We start from the raw sequence: 21,740 nt of genomic DNA on the forward strand, positions 1-21,740 counted from the left end.
CCCCCATCCTGGGTTGTTCCCTGCCTCGTGCCCATTGATTCCGGGATAGGCTCCGGACCCCCCGCGACCCAATAGGATAAGCGGTTTGGAAAATGGATGGATGGATGGATGTTTTTGGACTGTGGGGGGAAACTAGAGTACCCGGAGGAAACCCCACGACAACATGGGGAGAACATGCAAACTCCACACACATGTGACCCAGGCGGAGACTCGAACACGGGTCCCAGAGGTGTGAGGCAACAGTGCTAACCACTGCACCACCATGCCGCCCCTGTCAATGGGCGGCATGGGCGGATCACTTCTCTACTAATTAATTTAATTTCAATTTGTGCTATTGATGTATTCTTGAAGCCAAGTTGATTAATACACACGGTGTATTTCCTGGCAAAACTCTACAGCAGACATGGTATCTAAGGAAACAATCATTCATCAAGTACACATTTGTTATGATTAATGCTGAATCATGACTCTTGTCTGAGAGCCCAGATGTCTGTAGGTGTGAACGCCCAACAATGTTCCACAATAATACACTGTAGGTTTGTGACTGATAGTATTTTAACAATAAATGTAGAAAATCTGCGATGGACTGGCATCCCCCCCTGGGTTCACATCAGCTTACTGTCCTTCCACCAGACAATCCTTAGCAGGATTAAACCATTAGCAGGTATAGGGGTGGATGCATGAGTGTGGAAAATAAAGGCAAACTAAATGATGGCATTTGTTTTTTTTTTTTTTTGTTATCTTATTCCGAGGGAGGGCCATCTTGCAGCTGAGAGTTAGCCCAGAGACAGGAGTCACTATTGCAGTGGGAGCATTTCTATGGCAACCCCTCTGCATTTTCCCCAAAAATCCAAGTAGTCGAAATGGAAGGTATTTCCAGAAATTAAGGCTTTAAATCATTTACTGTCTTACTGTAATCTCTGCATCGTATTTGCTTGTGAATAATTTATTGTTGGAACAATCAGCTGTTTTTGAAAAGTGTGCAGTTTAACAATCCATCAAAATATACAAAAAATAAATACGAAAACAAAGTTTCATGATTCTTTTGATAATGTCACCGTCTCAATTGTTTTAAGCATATAGCAGGCAATTTTGTACAGAAACAGCCATTAGTTTTAATAACCAATAAAACAATGCTTAGGGAATCTTTGTAACTGAAACCACCCCCAAGCACTGCTCCCCGGGCGCTGAATTAGCTGCCCCCTGCTATGTCACAACGTCACATATGGGTCAAATGCAGAGAACACATTTCGTTGTTGTGCACTGTGTACTGTGGTGTGTCAACAATGACCACTGATCACCAAATTCTAAATTCAATATCTTGGGTCCATTCTAGTCGAATGGGAGGCCTTTGCTCCTGAGTTCTCCCCAGCGAGGCACAGGCTTAACTCGGCTGAAGCCCAGAGCCCTGTGACCATGTTAATGTGCCTCTGCTTTACCCAGGGCCCGGATCTGGCAGCAAGGCTGCTCATCGCGGTCCATAAGAATAAGAAGCTTACTTAGGTAGTGAGTCAGAGCAAGTCCGCCCTAAGCCTGGAGTATCTCAGCAGCAATAATGTAAAGTGAATGTGTGTAACGAGCTGGTAAAAGCCAGAACAAGAGGTATGTCTGCTTATTCTCTGTTTTTTTTCCTTGAGTTACTCAATCAAATCCAGAAGCTGAAACGCTTAAGATTTCTTAAGAAGTTTAGAAATATTCTCAGCTTATCATAGCTTCCATTCCTTGTTTGTTTATTCAGGGATTTTATGATACCTATCCATGCGTCTACTTGCTGTGCATCCAGTACAGGGCTGGATGGAAGCCCACGGCTCTTCCCAGGCTGTGTATGGCACTAAGGAGAGAGCGCTCTTAATGGGATGCCTGTCCACCATGGTGTACAAATGCCTGTTTTATTATAGTTTTACTTTTGAAATTTAGTTCTTATCTTTATACATATTATTTGCATTCATTATTTGAAATTCAGTTTAGTTCTAATCAGTGTGATTTTATTTGTTTTTATTAGTCTTATTTTAAAGATACGTTATATTTATATTTAGTTTTTGTGTATTTTATTATCGGTTTAAAAGTTTGATAATGATATTCCTAGGCATAGAGTGAAAATTGTAGCTACCTGCTGCTAAATGTTATAATGAAGTGTTGTTGGCTATTTCTATGATTCAAGTTAATTGCACTAAAGTTTGGCACCATCTAATACTGGGTTATTTTTCCTAAAATGATTTCTATCAAGGAGGAAAGGTAACTAAATCGCTTTAGTTAAAAAGTATTTAAAACAAGCCAGCATGCAGCACCCCTGCAGGGAGGGGGTTAAGGGCCTTGCTGAGAGGTCCGACAGTGGCATCAGTCTGCCAGCCCCAGGATTTGAACCAACGACCTTCCGACCACAAGTCCTAACCCTAACCCTCCGAGACAAACACCTCTCACTCTCTTAATGTCTTTAGGAGGAAGCTATACCCTCTTGATTTAAACAATTTTAGGTCATCGTTTAAACAAAAGGTTTTATCTATTTATAAGACTGTGTATCTGGTAAAGCAGTAAGGTTTAGTATAGTCCTCCCTAGGACTTTCAGTATGGGGCCAGGTCACTGCCTGCTGCTGGATTCAGGTGCTGAGCTCAGCACTTCCCATTGTCTCCCAGTTCCGTATTTTGATACGTGTGATAAAGTGTGCATCAGAAGACACATCAGAATGAATAATAATAGTAAGGTGTGTGACACCAAGATTATCCAGAGCCACACAGTTTTTTCTATGGGAATAGAAAAAAATAATCAGATTATGAAAAACGAGGTCAGTATGAATAACATCTCCATTAAACTGTTTCTTTGGTATGATCTTAACTCAAAAATACCAGTACAGGCGTTCATTGTGGTCAGATGTGTCAGGTTCTGTGCTGAGGTTCATGGATAGAAGCACTGAGATCTTTCTGACAGCTGACACCTTTACCAATACCCAGTGAAGGCTTGAGAAATGGTTCCCACAATAGTAAGATGCAGCGTTGGACTGACATTAAAAATCAGCCCTTGGCTTTTGCCCATACAGGCCCACCATGGATGCCCAGTGATGAATTTTGCCCGTCAAGGGGGGGGGGGGGAGGGTGCGGTGAGGGTAGATCTCAATTTTGCCAGTGCACAACCCTATTAGCTCACTGGGAAAATGCCAGATGGCCAGTCCAACCCTGATAAGATGATGCCATTGTTTGCAGTGCAGTATTAGTCAGGAAAAGCAGATACCTCCTCTATTTGTATTCCCTAGATGGAGATACAGATGCTTTTGGGACTGGTCTGCCACCACCATCACAGCTGCCACAGACACTAACTCAAAAAGTGTTTGACAAATGTTTTTCAAATTTTGCAGAACCATTGTATGGGAAACAAACTGAAATTGATTACATTTTGAGAGAGATAACTCCAAAAGTGCAGCAGCACTGCATAGTAATAGCAAAGGGAAGGCTGGTTTTATACACTTGATCCCCTTAAGATGATAACTCAAAAAGTATTTAACAGATCTTTTTCAAACTTTGCAGAGGCACGTTATGGGTGACAAGCTGAAAATCATTAAATTACGACACAGACCAACCCAAAATTAAAGTGAGGAACTGAAAAAAAGTAAATTAAAAGTGAGAAACTGAAAAAAGAGCTGGGAAATTTGCAAGCGTTATCACAGACTGGCCTCAAGGTCTGGAACTGGAGAACCCAGCATTAGTGTAATAACTCATAAAGTGTTTGACAGATCGTTTTCATCCTTTGCACACTCCAGGTAAAGGTAATGATTGAGCCAAATTCCCCTACCCAATTGACCTGATACAGATCACCTCAAAACTGCACTCAGACCCAAAGCAAGGGGGGGATGGCTGGTGGTGAAACCTGAAAAGTGTGTCTTAGCAGATCAGCAGAATGACGCTTTTTGTTTAAATACCGGCCAAGACTGACACACTGGACCAATGCAGGAATTTGTTATATCTTAAGTGTTGCTTGAACTGCATTTCTTTTGTTTAATCACACTACTTTTGCTGTCGGCCCTTTATTCCTGAACTGGAATTGTCTAACAGAATGTGCAATTAATGAAAAGGTATAGTTTTACAGTTATGTGTCACAACCAGAACTCGGATCATTGGGGTAAAAACACATTTATTGACTTTTACTTTTTCAGTTGATCCATTCAGTAATTCTAGAAATCGTAGAGGTTGGGGTGTGGGAGGAGCAGGGATTAGATGGGAGCAGTGGGTAACGGGCAGTCTGGGAGTACATTGTTGTACTCTTCTTTGGAGAAATTCAGCATTGTAATCTTGTAAAATTTATTGTTTTCTTATTCCCACAATTTTTTGTATGCCATCAGCCTCCATTGATATGTTCATACCTAAACGGAGACCAAAACCAAAACACAGAGACATAGACCGATATACACATATCCCCTTACAAGAAACACTTCAGTTTGCATTCCTCTCTTTCCACATGGAAGAGGACAGCTGTCGTGTAACAGCTTGTAAGAAAGATCATTACATATATGTATGTTAAAGGTCATTACATTCATTCCTTGTGTGGGTGTTGATGCTGCCCCAAAAAGTCTTTAGATAACATTCCTGCCAATTGACTTTCTTCTAAAGCTGAGTGCTGCCACCCTGTAAGGTGTGGTGCTATTAAATGGCAACACTGCCCCCCCTCCCTCACAGAGCAGGGCTTCCATTATTTCCTTATGAGATGTCGACATGCTTGTATGGTGTTATATTCAGATACCAGAAAATAGTCACATGCATAATGCATATTGTGCCTGTCAGGCCAAAGCTCACCTGATGCCATTTGCTTCATGTCCTGCTGCATGGATGTGTTGAAAGATGTCTTCAGCTTTAAAATAATGACCTTGATAACGTTCCCCCTTTTCCGCTGGCTTTCTCCAGTTTGCGCTGGAGATTTATGGTGCACTATTAACACATGGCAGAGGTACAGATGTGTTGACATTTCTATAACATAAAGGAAAGAAGAAGAATCCTTTGTGATCATTTATACAATAAAACAAAAAAAAATGTAATTCAACATGAACTATATGTGCATGGTAAAGATATGGCAGTGATGTCAGGTTGTCATTGAGTTACAACAAGTCAAGAGGTGGTTATGGGGAGACCAACGTCTACTCAACCAAACACTTTCTACCTACCTTCCCCAGAACAGAATTATAATGGAGCCGGACTACCAGTGAAAAATAACACATCAGAATTGTGAATCTTGTCTGGAATATGCATGACAAACAATAAGCTAGCTAGCTTGGAGGGTTCACAGAATTAGCCAGGGTCAAAAGGATATGCGCTCAGTAAAATTATATGCCATTGTAACTCTGCTTAATTAGTAGCTACATTTCTAGAAGATAAATCTTAATTCACTCTGGGTACTGCAGACCAAATCTCTCTTGTGTAGTTGGGATTTTACTTCATTAAAAAGCCTCTGTCTCACCAGTCACCTAGAGAAAAGAATGCATGTACCGTCACAGAGAAGCCGACCCATTCCGGTGAGACTTTTTTTTCTGTCTGATTTACATGTATTTATTTAGCTGACACTTTTAGACAAAACAGCACACAAGTAAGGAAGCAGAGTCAGACAGCTTTCCTGGAGCAAAGGAGGTCAAGGATGAAATGGTAAAATTGCTCTACTGACCACAGGATTTGAACCAGTGACCTTCTGGTACTAGGATCAGCCACCTGACTAGCCATCCGTCCATCTGCAAACCCCTTCTCCTGTCGAGGAGCTCAGTGACAAGTATGCCTAGCAGGTCAGACCACACCTCTCTCTCAGTGGCCAAAGGCTTGACCTCCCTCCAGGGGATCCCAGGCTAGCTAGGAGATATAATCCCCCAAAGCATGTCCTGGGCCTTTCTTGAGGTCAATGCCCGGAGGTACATTCCCAGAACAGCTAACTTGAGTTTCATCCAGGTGCCCAAACCACGTCAGCTGACTCCTCTCGCTTTACTTCAAAGGTTCTCCTCACCAAACACCTCTTACTTTGCACTGTGTCTACATATTTATTGTGACATGATTATAATTGTATATGTGTTAGTGTACATGCACCTTAACTTGCAGTATCACCTTATGGAATCTGTACTTTTGATCTGTGCTGTGTTCATTTGTGTTTAGCAGAAGGACATGTAGAGTAGGATTGTTATTGCACAAATAAACTCTTGAATCTTGAAATTAATATAGGGTTTCCTAAAATATACGAAATATACCTTGATATTTTGTCCTATTTATCACTTATCACAGTTCCTCTCTTTGGAGTTCAACCTCTAGTTATCAGTAAAAAACAGAGAATAAGTCCCTATATCGCAGACAGCTTAAATTAATACCAGATAACGAGGTATCCACTTAAAATGGTCTGACCTGAGGCTAGCTTGAAACACAATTACAGGAATGCAGGCCAGTTCCGCTGATTTGTATTGCTACCCCAACCCTCTTGTGGTAAACAGCTGTTTTAAAGAGTTATTTCAGGATCAATGGTCTATATGAGAAGCCTAGTGCTATTTCAATAAAAAATATATTGTAGTGTGTGGCGGACCAAGGCATTGCGACGGCAGCAAAAGATGAGGAGGCTTGCTTGCACAGAAAAACAATACCCTTTTATTAAGCCCTTAAAAAAGGACTAACATCAGGCAGCAAACAATTACTGAAGCACATATGACACCGAAATACAAGGAGGTCTGATATGGGACAGTAAGGCACACAGACGGTGGGTAATTTATACAACGGCTAAAGACACGTGAGGATCAGACAGGGTTCAAATATGACAAAGGCAAGGGTACCCACGACAATCGGGAACACAATAAGAATTAACAATAACACACACAAGGGGTATGTTATGTCCTCGTTGGTGTCGGCGTTCCATCGCACTGTATAGTCTCCTCATTATCTGCCTGCCCTGTCTCCCGCCATGAAGAAGACCCAGAACAGTGTCCACCGTCCCAATAGCTGTGTCTCCCGTCTGTCAAACGGTCTGTCTCCTGCGCCGGCCAATGAGCACGAAGACCATCAGCTTAAGAGGAATCCAACATGCGGACCGAAGAGACTTAGAAAAGAGAGCTGATTGCTGTGGTTTTTCGTGTAATTGTGTGAAGGTTAATGTACTCAGTTTTGTGTTGGTGTTTTTTTGCCGTTAATCTTATCTTGATCTTTATCATTTGTATACAGCAATAATTCGGGGAAAAAGATAGGCGAAAGTACACGGCACATAGAAGGTTTTTTTTTTGCGTAAACACGCTAGGTTATGGACGAGTGCCATTTCTATCGTTATATTTAGGTTCTCGTTTTCTTTTCGTTTCAGTTTGCATTTAGGCATCACTTTCGGGAAGTGTTGTCTGGTTTTCTTTTGTTCATTTCTATGGCACCACACTCGTTCCTTTCCCAAAACCTTTGTGTTCAAATCACTGTAAAATAAACAGCACACTGATCACCATTCTTGTATATCTCAGGTGAATGTGCTTCACTCATGATACGTATTACCAGTGCATTGTTATTTCTCCCCTGTCATTTCCCCTTATGACCTAAGGGAGGTATAGCAGGGCCAGTTACATTTTGCCATCATGCTCATTGCACTTACTGGACACCACTACATGGAATAGTCTAGCCGGTGCTACACTGCCCCCCTCCCAGAGATTGACCACCCCTGTGACCACCACAACCAGTCCTCCACCAAATCCTCCACATAGTCGGCAAGGACTGGCAGCAGCCACTAGTGATCCCTCTCCAAGGACAGTGGACATGCTGAGCAGCTGGGAACCACTGGCAGAGCCAGGCCGCTGACGACCGCTGGGTGACCAGCAGGCTCGGGGGGTGGGGGTCCCCCTGGCCTCAGCCCTTCCTCTTCTGCGGCTTGGTGGGGACCTGTTGCTGACCACCAGGCTGTTTCCTCTGCTGGTCTACAATTCTGATGGCCTCAGGCCACCACTCCCACTCTGTCACCATTTGTGACTGAGCAATTTATATACAGTACAGTTAGGGTAACATACAGTAAGTAGCATGTGATTTTTTTTAACCCTTTGAACTTTTGACAGTTTTAGTCTTATTGCCTAAAATGAGTACATGAGTATGTACATGAATTAGCCACATGTGCTTTATGTTTTTTTCAGGACATTCTGGGCTACTCAGATACGTCATAATTTAATGTATAATGCTGACACAGTCCTGATATCCTTTTTTGAGGGAAAACTACCTGCGTCGATTGAAATTTCTCAAAATTTTTTGTGTCGTAATATAAAAATTAGAAAGTTCTACAAATATAATATGATGGGCCGAATGGCCTCCTGTCGTTTGTAAATTTCTTATACATTTTGAGATTGGAGTCTCTTGTGTGGGAATGCATGGGTTTCGTTGGGGAGCCTTTGAAGACTTAGTATTGTAAAGGAAGACATGATTAGTGCCAGGTGGAAATTAATCATTAAATTTTGCATCTGTTTGGTAACTTATTGAAAAACAGCAATGCATGTTATTTATTTATTACTTTATAAGTATCTGAAAGAAATTGAAATAGAAAAGCATTGTTTACGATACACTGAAGCGTAGAAATGTTGAAATTTTGGTCTATAAAACAATACACACCAAACCCTAATATAAGCGTAAAACCAGATTGTTCCGGTCACTGGTAGGAGAGCAAGTCATCATGGGTTCTACTAAAGACGACCCTAGCAATTAAGGACCTTACCCGCCACTGAGAGCAGCTATATCCCCCAGTAGTTACTGCAATCCAGGCAATCACCTTTCCTTTTCCAGATAAACACAATAAGTCCTGTTTTCAAGTCAAATGGGATGATGCCCCTCTCCCAAACGGAAGCAAAGAGTCCTTGCAATGCCAGAAAGACAGCCTTACCACCAGCCTGGAGATCAGTCTCAAGAAAAACTTGCTGTTTAAATCATTCACGGACATGTTTGTGAGAAATTGACTTAACTTATTTTTGCTTTAAAATATCCATCCATCCATCCAATTTCCAAACCGCTTATCCTATTGGGTCGCGGGGGGTCCGGAGCCTATCCCGGGAGCAATGGGCACGAGGCAGGGAACAACCCAGGATGGGGGGCCAGCCCATCGCAGGGCACACTCGCACACCAATCACTCACACATGCACACCTATGGGCAATTTAGCGACTCCAATTAGCCTCAGCATGTTTTTGGACCGTGGGGGGAAACCGGAGTACCCGGAGGAATCCCCACGACGACATGGGGAGAACATGCAAACTCCGCACACATGTGACCCAGGCGGAGACTCGAACCTGGGTCCCAGAGGTGTGAGGCAACAGTGCTAACCACTGCACCACCATGCCGCCCCGCTTTAAAATATTGCAATATTCATTTATTTTTTTTTGTTTGTTTTCCATTATCGCGCAGCTGTAATGCTAAGTACGAAAAATTACTACGAGATATCTAACAACATATAATGCGACATTCAAAATGAGGTAGTAACGTCATATGTGGCACTGCAAAATACCAGTGCGATGTGGAGCAGTAGATCGAATATAAAGAATGCTGCAGCAGTATTACAAAATCAGCAACTCGCGGTGGACATGCAGCGAAAAGACATTTCTCGCCACAACCTCATGCAAATAAGTGATACCAGAAACGAAGGGAGTCAACCAAGAAGGTTTACTGGCGCTGCCGCCTGGTGGACATGGCTTGTAATCCTCCAGATTGACGTAAACTATGCACGCAAGCATTAAAACCAACGTCAACTAAAAAACTAAAGTCAACGTGGGCTGACGTCCCTGTTTGTCTGCAAGTAAACAGAATGTATGATAATAAAACCTCTTTTTTAAAAAACTCGTATTTTGAAACTACATTGTTTAATTAAATTTTGTCTTATCTTAAGCTTCTTATCTCAAAATGAGTGCATTTTAAAACGACGTAATCAAAACACATAACTAAATGTGAAATATGACAGCTACATCAATACATTGCTAGGCTTAACTAAACGATTGCCTTAGGTACTTGTGTCTTATTAATCCAAAAATATACAATGTCATGTCTTCAGTTTGCACTAATGATCTATCATAAAACTATATACACGTAATACATACGTGTATTTGCAGCATATTTATTCAATAAAAGAGTCCAGTTTTCATTCCTTAATTGGATGTTATCTTCAAAATGACAAATGCAAGTATAATGACAGAAGCTGCTTTGCCCTAGACTGACCTGCTTGTCTGAAGCAGCAGCAAAGGCTCCTTTTAGCACGGAAAAAGGTGACCTTTCCTGATCCCACCACCAGGGGTACGTGTGTTACAAGAAAGTCAGACTGTAACCACTGCGTGTTGTCGCCCAGGTAATAATATCGATGTAATGTTACCCTCTGCCAGAGGCCGTACCTATTAGCTTTAATGATGCATTGTGTCTCAATCCAAGGGCCATTAATGACATAGCATATATCAATGTGCTAGTGTTTATATATAACCCATCCTGGGTTGTTCCCTGCCTCGTGCCCATTGCTTCCGGGATAGGCTCCGGACCCCCCGCGACCCAGTAGGATAAGCGGTTTGGAAAATGGATGTGTGTGTGTGTGGTCCAGGTATACCTTACCATGTCGAGACCAAATGTCCCCACAATGTAGCAAATACCCATTTTTTTACCTTATGGGAACTCTTGTATTTCGTTTAGTTATTTATGGTTATGATTAGGGCTGGGTAGGGATTAACGTTGTCTTAGTTAGCGTTAGCATTTTTCCCATAGAAATGAATGGGCGGTCCCCAAAAAGATATGATTACACAACTGTGTGTGTGTGTATGTGTGTGCATGTATGTATATGTGTAGAAAGTTGGCAGGCTCTACGATTTCAAATGAATGCAAATTGAGAATACAACAATGTTATTGTTTTAGAAAATTAACAATTCAGTGAAATACACGTAGTGATCGGCTTAATGCAAACTGACCAAGATTTGCTGACGCTATGCATAATGTGCCAGTTATTAAAACACCTGCAACATTTTGATGATGTTTGTTGTGGCAGGTTTTGAGCTAACAAGTCCGATTGGCTACTGTGGCGGCCATATTAGTTCTCAAGCCATGTTTTTGCTAATGACTTCTATATAATTATAATTTTAGTTATGATTAAGTTGTGGGAATGTATGGAAAGATATGGCACAGTGGTACTGGATAAAAATGAAATAACATGATTTAGAATAACTGAACACTATGCACTATTATCTTAGTATAAGCAGTTGCCAGGTAATTAATTTCTTGACTTTTTATTGGCTGTCGTTACCATATTGTTTAATAGAGCATATTGCCTTGTACAATTGGTATTACACAGAATAAATGGGCCTGGAGGACACAAAAATGGCCTGTTCTCAACAATGCTTTTGGCCCTCTATAAATAACATGTATTTCAGGAAATAATTTGTATGCATTGAATATATTCTTTTTCTATTCTTATTTGATTGATGAAAACTTCCATCCCTCCATCCATCCAGCATTGTTACTGGGCAGTGACAATGTTTCATTTTAATACTTTTTTATTTTTATCTACACCTCCTCTGTAATAGTAAGTGTTTTTATTTCAGTGTAAATTGTTAGTAGTGAATAGCTTCTTCTCAGGATGTTCTCTGAGGTAGTGAGGGTTGTGTGGTTTTCCTGAAATTCTTTGTTTAGAGTGAAACTTATGGCAATTTCTGTCATATTGCAGCTAGGCTTGGCATAGTCTTGCTTTTCTGGTTTCGATCGACGTGCTGTGTACTCTAACTGAACAGCAACAACATAACATAGCTGCCTCTAATTCTAGCTGTGGATTTATCTTTGGAGGAGGACATTTTTGTTTAAATCCTGAAGACCACTTGCCCATCTGTCTGCAGGGACACAGGTGTTTTTCAGAGTTTAGCATTTATTCATTTTGTTACGATTTTGTGATAATTTCATAATTTCTTCCTCTCATCCCTCTGTCTTGTGGTTTTGTTGAACATCCTGTCCAGAAAGCCACATTTAACTTTTATATGTGACATTTATTGCATATGCATTTTGTCTCTTGGATGATTCCGAAATAGAGACGACTGCATTTGAATGATCTGTTATTTTGTGTTATTCATTTGCTCTGTTGCTTACTATTCCTGCATTCTTTACTTAGTGATGTTCTGTTTACTCTTATTGTTCCATGTACTATTACCTGACAGTCTAAGGAATGCATGCTACTAAAAATGTCATTTGTACAAATTACACATGATGATGAAATTGAAACATATGAATATATATGTACAACAAACAGCTGCACTTTTTAATGGCATGGAAAAACAATATTCATGCATTTCCTCTAATAGAGGAAGTGGACAAATTGGTACTTGACGTTGGTAAATAATGGTCAGGTGACCAATCACCACAGTCATGAACAGTATTGAATCCAACTTGTTCCCGGAAGGGTGGAGGGGCCAGTCACTGGGGCCAAGAAAGTGCTTCACTCCAATTATGTCTGTTGGTATGAAATTAAAACTTGCAGAATTTGCCCTATCTTCTTCGCTGTAGCTGTGATCTCGTTAATAGCTGAGTGTCGCTTAATAAAGGCAGGAGGATTAAGGCAGAAGTTCTGTGCTTGGCCTCGCTGCGAATTGCTACGTCCAAATTAACCGCGGAAGATAGATTTGAAGCACGGCTCTTTGAGGAAGCATAACTCACTTCATTAATCTGTCTTTGGTATTTAAACCACGATTTTATGGGGAAACTTTGGTCAAGGTCAAGTAACATTAGCGCAATAATTACAATATTCTGAGAAACGCTGAACTCTGTTCTGAGGCAGTTGCCCAGTGAATGCATAGCCAGATTAAACCGAATCACAAAAAAACATTAATGGTAGCTCAGTATGGGATGAATGCGTCTCTCGTCATACGGAGCTCTTGTTCTGGCTCTTGGATTAACCAGTGTCGGCTACATGAAGGGGACACGAGCCGAGGTGAATAAAGTAGCATTACGTTAAGCCTTAAATTTTCTCGCTGGGATGAGCGACTTTCATTGTGGCACCATTGCGCTGTAGTCTTGGTCCGATCACCATGGAGTCAATGGGTTAGTCTAACTCGCTTTGTGATACGCATTAGACATTGACTTCTGGTGCTTAACATATCCTTGCAGCTCCTTAAGGTGCATGATTGTATCTAAAATAAACATGTTTTAATGTATATTTCTTTTTATTCATGCCCCTGTGAAACATAAGTCTAATGGATGCATTTTCATCACATATGTATCTGGCCCTCAATACACAACATTTTACTATATAATGTTATAAATACAGATTTGTTATTAAACAATGTATATACAGTAAAACAATCTACCCCTCCCCTCAGGGTCGTGGTTTGAGGGAGGGGGACGTCAGGGCCTCTTCCAGGAAACGAAAGGCTGGGGTACATCCTGATTGGGCCAGCAATTAAGAGACAAAAATGGCAGGAGGAATATTATCTTATCTTATGGTAAAATATTATTTATAAAATTCTCAGTCTTCACCTAAACAACATTATGGCAGCCGAAGCCTTGTAGTTTTCCCCCAAATTCAGTTTCTGAGTCAGTTGTGGTCATTGAACACAAGGGGGCGATGTTGTACTCTGTCCTGCCTGGTCTCCTTAGCCCCTGGGTTTGGAAAGCAACACAGTCCATTGAGCCCCACTCACTCTAAGGCTAGTGACTACTCGTATATATTATTTATATGAAATTGCATGTTCCTAATTACACAGATAAACATAGTCAAAAACTGCATCCTAATAGCTTATCTGCATATGATTAGTCACTAGCCTTTTACCTACCATAGAGTGATATCCAGTTTACACTTGCAGTGTTGCAAAACATAGCCCAATAATAAAAATGTTTATACGCGCAATATTTTTACTGAATTAAAATGACATTCAAAGGGTTCGATGAGATTCCCCGAGAGCTTGAGCAGCGTGGAATTCCATCTCAGTGAGATTAGAGGTGTTTCTGATGGAAGTTCGGGATGTCGCTTAAGTGAAAGTGTCAAGCTGTCAGTGAGGCCCCACTGAACGTTAATTAGGTGGAGGAGGTTTCACTTTCATTGCACGAGACGTCATACGCAGCATGGATCCTGCTAACATGCTCTCTAAGCGCCGCGGCCTGTTTCCGCTGCTGCTATGCCCATTGCCTCAGAAATTCAGCAGCCTCTTTCCGCCTGCCTGCTCCCCTGTCTCTGATGCTACACAATTCATCCAGAAATCTGCCTCTAGTTACATTATCACACTATTATGTTTACTTACCGAAAGAATCCAGATTTCTTAAGTGCCTATAATGTATCTCCATATCGGGCCCTTTGCACATCTACTCATAGAATTCAATGGACTCCTCTCCTCTTTTACTCATCTGTAATGCATCTAATGTTCCACTAAGAAAGGGCTTTAACAGCAGTGCCTATGAAACTTCTAAGTATGTAAAAGGCTGCAGTTTCTATAGGTGTTTGCAAACTGTTATGAATGTCAGCACTGTAAGAACAGACTAAGGAGTTCAATGTAGGACTTAAAATTATTATAACGGATAAAACCTCCATGCATGGAACTGAAAAAGTACACAAAGTAACCTGTGCTTATGAGGAATGTGAACATAATACCATGGTTTCTACACATGATTGTGATCATAATTTATATTGAATTCACCATCTGTCTGCTTATTCAGTGCTCTGGAGTGAATGGGGGGTGCCCCTCCTTAATGTTGAGAGATATTACATTATATTATGTGATTATTATAGGCTGAGCTTGTCTTTGATTCAATTGTTGTCTTTCTATAAACCCCAAGAGTCTGTGACTGCATTGTAAACGCTGGTGTTCATCCACAGGGTCTCTCTTCGGAAACGCAGGGGACACCGACCGCATAGCAAACGTAGCTCAGGCTGCTGCTCGTGTGTCTATTCAGACATGGTTTTCCCCCTTCAGATCTACCGCTTATTTCCTGTGCTTTTACAAATAAAAGTGCTTTATTGTAGAGTCAGTGATGATCCACTAATATCTGAATGTCAGATTCCTTTCGATCGCGTAGGTATGGTGTAGTGACAGGTGTCCTTTACAAACACACACAGCCCGTTTTCTCAGTTCTGTGGTCAGGAAACTGGTTAAACTTATATTTATATAACATGTGCTTTTATCCAAAGAAATGTACATTTGAGAAAGCTGGGTCAGTCACTCCCTGGACCAACTGGGGTTAGGGCCTAATGGTGACATCACTCTGCAAACCATGGGATTCAACCCAGCAACCTACTGAGCATACTAACCCACTGAGCCACACACCATCCCCAAGTTCAATATGACACGATGTGTGTGTGTGTGTGTGTGTGTTTAAGATTTACAATCTAAGGTGAGAGTGTTTCTGTTTTCGTAGTAGACGGAACAGTGTAATCCCGCATCTGATGTATGCATTAAAGTAACAGTACTTTTCACTTGGTAAACCACAAAAATCTGATACAGACTGCTCAGTGTGTATGGGCACATCTGACTGGAAAGATTAAGATCAAAAACAAATATGTTTCCTGTTTCAGTCTATACAGCACAATATCCTTTAGTGGTATATAATCATTCTAATTATGATTACTATCCATCAATTTCCTACCAGGAAAGGGTCATGGTGAGATGGTGAGCCTGGAACCTATCCCAGGAAGCACAGGGCGCGTGGTGGTGGTCACCGTGTACGCAATGCCAGTAATTATAATTTTATAAATCATACAATGTCCTTACTTATCTGAAGAACTCTGAATTGATCTGGCAACCCAGGGTGCAGTCATGGCCGCTGATGTAAGGGGAAATTCCCTGTCACGGTGCGTTCACCTGTCCCCCCCCCCTCAGAGGTGAGCGAATGCTGCAGTCCCGAGCAATTTGCCGTAAAATCTCAAGGTGTTTTCTGCCGTTGGGGAAGAGCTGCACAAGGCATGCAGGGGCATTAGCCACATTGCTAATTGTTAAAAGACACAAATGAGTCTCCCAGATGCAGGATGTGGAGCCACTCTTTCACTTCTTCTGCTGGGATCAGCTTTCGGTACGGGAAGCAGCGTCGAGCCTCTTGTTATTCCGAGTGAGGATTAATATTATCCGGGGTGAGGTGTACCCACACTGAGGGTAGCGGAGGGGGTGTGACCCGCTCCGGTTGACGGGATATCCAGACTGCTGAGACATTAGGCTCCGACGAGAGGCCCGGCTGTCCGCACTAAGCCATCTCCCTACTCCGCTTCCCAAATGCCGTAACCGATAACTGGAATTTCATGGATCGGTCACTCCCTGCTCACCTCAGATCCTCTATATCTTAATAAAATAACTAAAACGACACACTAAGCAGTTCCTACAAATTTCTGGATAAATTGACCAATAATCTTCACGACTATTATGCCTTTTAATGAACAATGTGGACATTATTTAGCACTATTTAGCTTAGCATTGCCTTTCCCCCTAAGACTGTCTTAGCAGGCAGTATTTTCAGACTCATTTAAAAACTAGTCAGTACATGTTTTCAAAGCAGACATTCTTCGTCATCTGGCTTGAAAAGAAGAGAGACAAGATCCCTCCCTTCAGCAAGGGACATGATGATTAGCCTGATCAGTACGTTGATGCCATCATTTGCTTAGTGGTTGATGTGTCCTATTACTGTTCCTGGCACCTTTTGGTGTTACACAACATGCTACATTTTTAATTCTTTTTTTTTTTTTTCCTTTTTCAACAGCCTGCAACAGATACATCCTGTGTCTGCACTCCGGGCATGGAGCCAGCGACCGATTGGCTGGTTAGCAGTGGGGCGGAACAGGGCCGAGTGACAGCTTGTGAGAAGCTCTCCTCCGTCGGGGTCGCTTGGAGCAGCCTGATGGGGCAGTGACACGCTGACAGGCCCTGTCTCTTTTATCACCTTGTCGGCTCTCTACGTCTCTCTCTCCCTTTCGCTTGGTCATAACATGCTGCTCCTCTCCCAGTGCCTCCATATGTACATGCTTTTCTGCCTTGGAATGGACCAAGAGGTTTTTTTTTTTCTTGCTTTGGTAGGAAGCACACACTGGGCATAAGCCCCCCCTCGACACAACGACGAGGAACTGGACTGTACTTCCTTTAGCTGCCCGTATAGCTTTACACAAGCGGAAGAGACTTTGGCAGGAAATTTACATATATTCCTGTGGATTCACGAATGGACATATTTATTTCCTACTCGTACGTTTGTGTATACAAAGTAGTGCAGTAAAAATATAAAACATCCAAAAACAGGTGGAAACAAGTGGCCTCATTGAAGTCTTTGCTAATGAAGAATCCTGGAAAGACGAAAATACAACAAATGTTGCTTAAACATAATGCTCATCAAAATGCTGTTTCAAGAGCTACAAAATTTAGTGACCTCCCATTTCCTAAACTAAGACATTTCTAACAAGTATTACTCCATCACAGCCAGGTGTTGTAAAAAAAGAATGAACTGTTGATCATTGGTAGGCAGCAAATGGTACTGCACTGTCTTTACACGGCTACCAACTAGACATGAAAAAGAATATTTATCCAATAGCAACGATTCTACATGAGACCTATTAAGCTCTCACAATCATTGTTATTTAACTATTTATTTTTACAAGATGCTACCTAACTAGTTGTTCGAAGATGAAACCAGATGGATGCCAGAAGATGGGCCTTGAAGCCATCGGGATATTCAATATTTCTGCAGTGAGGATGTCGGTTCACTGTTAGCGCAGCTTGACATAAACATGGGCAGGACCAGCAGATGGGCTGACTGGTGACTACGGCACTCTTGAGGTCAGATTGTACTGGGATAAGTCACGACCTGCCCGAACACACCTGCTTGCACCGCCATCTCCACTCACTGCCACTTTCCACTTATATCGTCTCAGTTCCTTTTGCTTCCACGCATGAGTTGAACTTGGCTGGCGTGAAAAAATGTAAACGGCCTTTTTCTCCGCGCATTTTCCACCTTTGAAGTCTGAAGTGTGATTGTTTTTGGGCAGCTGCCGGTTTCTGTCGAAGGCCCAGACATGAAAAAGCAGCCTGTGCTCTCAAGTTTAGCTCATTGCCAGTGATCCAGGGCTAAACCAATCAACCTGCTGACTGGCAGATATAGTTACAAGAATGAAAGAAAGGTGGTGAAGGCAATGGGGATTGGGGGGGGGGGGGTGGGGTGCTATGTCACAACTCTTTGTCATTTCTGCTGGGGTGTGTCCGCACTTTCCGAAGATTCGACAGCTACCCTATAGCCCCTGATGCTAATTTCACTGCTTCCCTGAAGGCCACAGAATGGCGACACTCAGCGACTTGGCAAGTTTGTGAAACCGAGTCAGTTTTTTAATGCTTGTCTTTCACGCGTTTATTCCAAAACACACACGACAGGCCTCCTTCGCTTAGCCCCGTAACATGGTGCTCTGAGAATGGCTCTCAAAAAGAATTAGGCCTTGTGTCAAATCCTTGGCCTGGCCTAGACCTATGCCTGTAGCACCAGTATTACAATGCTGCGCTGCATAAATCATTTCTTTCTGGCGCTGAAAGCAATTAGACCCGCTAAATTATGACACAGTGTCAGAAATGGGTTGAAACCAAGCGTGCAATTTCAGCTGCCCCTCGCATCACGAGAAAAAGGCTGCATTGTTTAAAAGCAGCAGAGCATTAGAGATGTTCGACAGAGGCTGCGAACACAAAGCTACTGTAACTGCATACTGTAGCAGTCTCTCTAAGAGCTAATGACGCATGCCCAATTTAACAGCGAGGATGCCAGTCTTACTCTCCCTCGACTCCACATGAATTACAAGGCAGTGAAGTCATTTATTCCTTACAATTTTCAATTTATGGAGATTTGCATGTTGACCAGAAGATATAGCTGCTCTTCCAACCTCCATCAAGCAGCTGCAAGAACCAAGAGAAAATCGCATTCTCCATCCAGCCATCCACTGTATTCCAACAACAATAATCATCTAAATTGTGAAGAAAATGGTCAGTTTTATCAATATATCCTCCTTATTTTCCATCCATCCATTCATCTTCTGAACTGCTTATCGTCTTTAAGGTTGCTAGCCTGGAGTCTATACAGGCAGCACAGGCCCCCAGGATTTGTCAAGGCAAAACCTAAATTAAAATAAAAGTCGACATGTTTACGTAAAGACTGTAGTAAAAACCCGTAGTATTACACTGATACTTAAGCCTTAATGTGGGTTACAAATAGATATCTGTAAAACTGATAAATATCGACAAGTTCCTTGCTGCATCGCTTCAGCACCTCATTAAATTTATACCCGGAATTTATCGGTGATTTCCAAATCCTTTTAGCTGCTGTTTGTAAATATACATCCTAATTAAAGCCTACCGAAGCGTCTACATAATGCTTATTTAACATGTTTAACTAAACCGCCAGCGTATTATTTTAAAGCATAGGTTATACATTTATTCAAAGTGACTTTTTTATCCTAATTACAGCCTTCCAAAGCAATACAGGTTAAGTATCATGTTCAGAAATATGATATCCTCTTTTGTGACCTAACCCAGCAACCTTCACTTTAGGAGGTTTACGGTAATATTTAGGAAGGAGCTTCTAGAGGGAAAATAAGCTGCTTATTATATAATGACACATTAGTGTATCTTCTGCAGCGTTACATTCCTGCGGTGTTTATCTTTGTGATTAATTCTATAATGATAGTGTTTTGCTTGGTTTGGTATTATAGTTCCCATGGTACCTGAAATGCAGAACGGTATCCTTTATGTTCCTAATTGTTTTTTTTTCTTCTTTTTTTTAAAATGCGTAATTGCTGGAAGCAAAAACTGTCATTACTGTTGGAGAAAAACTTTCCGATGATGAATTAATTACTTCTGTAATCAACAGACCATACATGTTCGTCAAACCTAATCTGATTTCGATTTTAGAACACCTTAACGGAGAGCTTCATCGCGCCAACTTCAGCCTCAATGACGTCTTTCTATGCATTTCGTTTCTTGAGCTCGATCAGGTATAGCCATGTTTCTAAAACAAGCTCAGAATTATCCCATTGCGGTTTCCAGGTACGATGACTGTTTTTTTCGTATTTGAGAGGCTGTTGCTTGCAGGTAACATGAATCAGTGCATTAGGCTGGGATGGGAGTCCAGTACCGCGCATGTCTGCGACTCGACTCGAGTCCAGCTGCCTGTGCAACGCGAAGTGATCAAAGCCAGCTTGGCCTGTCGGTTAGTAGTGACAGCAGTGACAACAGCGTGCTGTCTGATCCGATTAAGCACCGGGGCGTGTTTCACTGGCTGATGCGGTCTAATCGACACACCGGTGCTGCCTTTTGGACCGTCACTCATGAACACTCATGCGTGTGAGACAGCCCGCTTTCCATCACTCTTCGCCGGCACCCCTCACAGACCGTGCGCTATCAAAGCTGCATTTTGAGAAAAATTTGACAGATTTCACAGGTGGCTTACAACTTCTAGGCTATGAAACGCCAAATATCTACTGATTGTTTTATTATAACTGATTTGCAAATATTTCTAATTATCACAACACATTGAACTCTAATTAGGATTCTAATTAAACTCCGGATCTCATTCATGAAGGCTATAACTTGATGCATCTATAAAATAAAATAATTGGATACTTTCTTTTTTGGAAGACGTGAGAAAGTCCTATTTGACTCTGATTCTGGTTATTGTTATTGTTGTTATTGATAGTAATAATAATAATAATAATTATTATTATTATTATTATTTTACTAACGAGCAACATTTGGAAACCAATTGGAAACCAAGATGTATTGTTCTGGGAAAGAGTGTAGGTCTTACCCATGTCACGTGGCGTTTTATTGCTGTATTCTCATGCATTATTGGGCGATTTTTTTTTATCATAAGTGTTTTCCGCGACTGATTAAGTGGTATTTTTTTTGCCGCATTGGAAACAGAAGACCCGTTTGCTGCCTCGTCTGGTTCGCGCTGAGGTGGTATTTACACGTAGAATCTCGTCCTCGCAGCATCGGAGTCCTGATATAACTAGTGTGAGTTTCACCCAAGCGGATCCCTGTCATTAAGATAGGAAACCTCTTTGGGCAATAAAGTCAAATTAGTTTGCCTTTCTAATTATCGTATTACTGCTTCCTGTCTGATTGTTTTCCACCACGGAGTTCTCCTCATCCAGGAACAGAAATAAAGCTCAGATTACTTTCAATAATCTGTTATCTCTTGGCTCCAATATTATATTGATGTGGGGGAAAAAACAACGGAGTCGTCATGCTGTTAAAAAAAATAATTTACTTTTCTGTATTTTACGTAGAGCTATTGTGTTTTTCAACATATCCGGTAAATGTGTTTACATTTGAACAAACTGCACACAATAAAAGTATCTCGTGAGGGTAATATGTCTTCATATTTGATAGTATGCATGTTTATTTTAAAGACTATGTATCTAAGTATATAACAGATTTTGATGAAATCATACAAATAATTCTTGTGATAAAATATGCTCTTCCCACTTTAGTGGAGAAAAAATACAAAACAAATGGGACTGAACTTGCCAAAGGTAAACATAAAGGAGGCATGTCTTTTCCAATTGGAAATTTAAAAAAAAAATACTCTTGCTTTGTTTCTATTAGGGAGACAGCCAGTCTTTCACATAAGTGCCCAAAGATTTCACTCTTATTACCTCCATTCTTTGTGTTTCCACCTTTTCGGGTGGGGGGACCGCTGCACTAAAGCCAAAGTGTTAATCGGGTCACAGAGAATGATGAATTGGTGCGAATATTTGCTCAGAAATTCTATCTCTGCTCCCTGATTGTATTTATACGTCTTAGTTGATGGAGGATCTGTCTTTGAAGCGTTTTTT

The 21,740-nt window shown here is 41.4% G+C and overlaps 1 long non-coding RNA gene across 1 annotated transcript; it reads right to left on the reverse strand.

Annotated features, from left to right (window-relative positions):
* Window positions 1-4,155: 4,155 nt before the first annotated feature.
* On the reverse strand, window positions 4,156-16,398 carry LOC125742420 (uncharacterized). The gene is made up of 3 exons (XR_007398100.1): window positions 15,664-16,398; window positions 4,783-4,953; window positions 4,156-4,352 (listed from the first exon to the last, which is right to left on the reverse strand). It is a non-coding gene; the product is annotated as an uncharacterized LOC125742420 (long non-coding RNA).
* Between the last annotated feature and the right edge of the window lie 5,342 nt (window positions 16,399-21,740).

The sequence above is a fragment of the Brienomyrus brachyistius genome, chromosome 5 (genome assembly GCF_023856365.1).
Source record: "Brienomyrus brachyistius isolate T26 chromosome 5, BBRACH_0.4, whole genome shotgun sequence".
In the NCBI taxonomy this organism is placed as follows: domain Eukaryota; kingdom Metazoa; phylum Chordata; class Actinopteri; order Osteoglossiformes; family Mormyridae; genus Brienomyrus; species Brienomyrus brachyistius.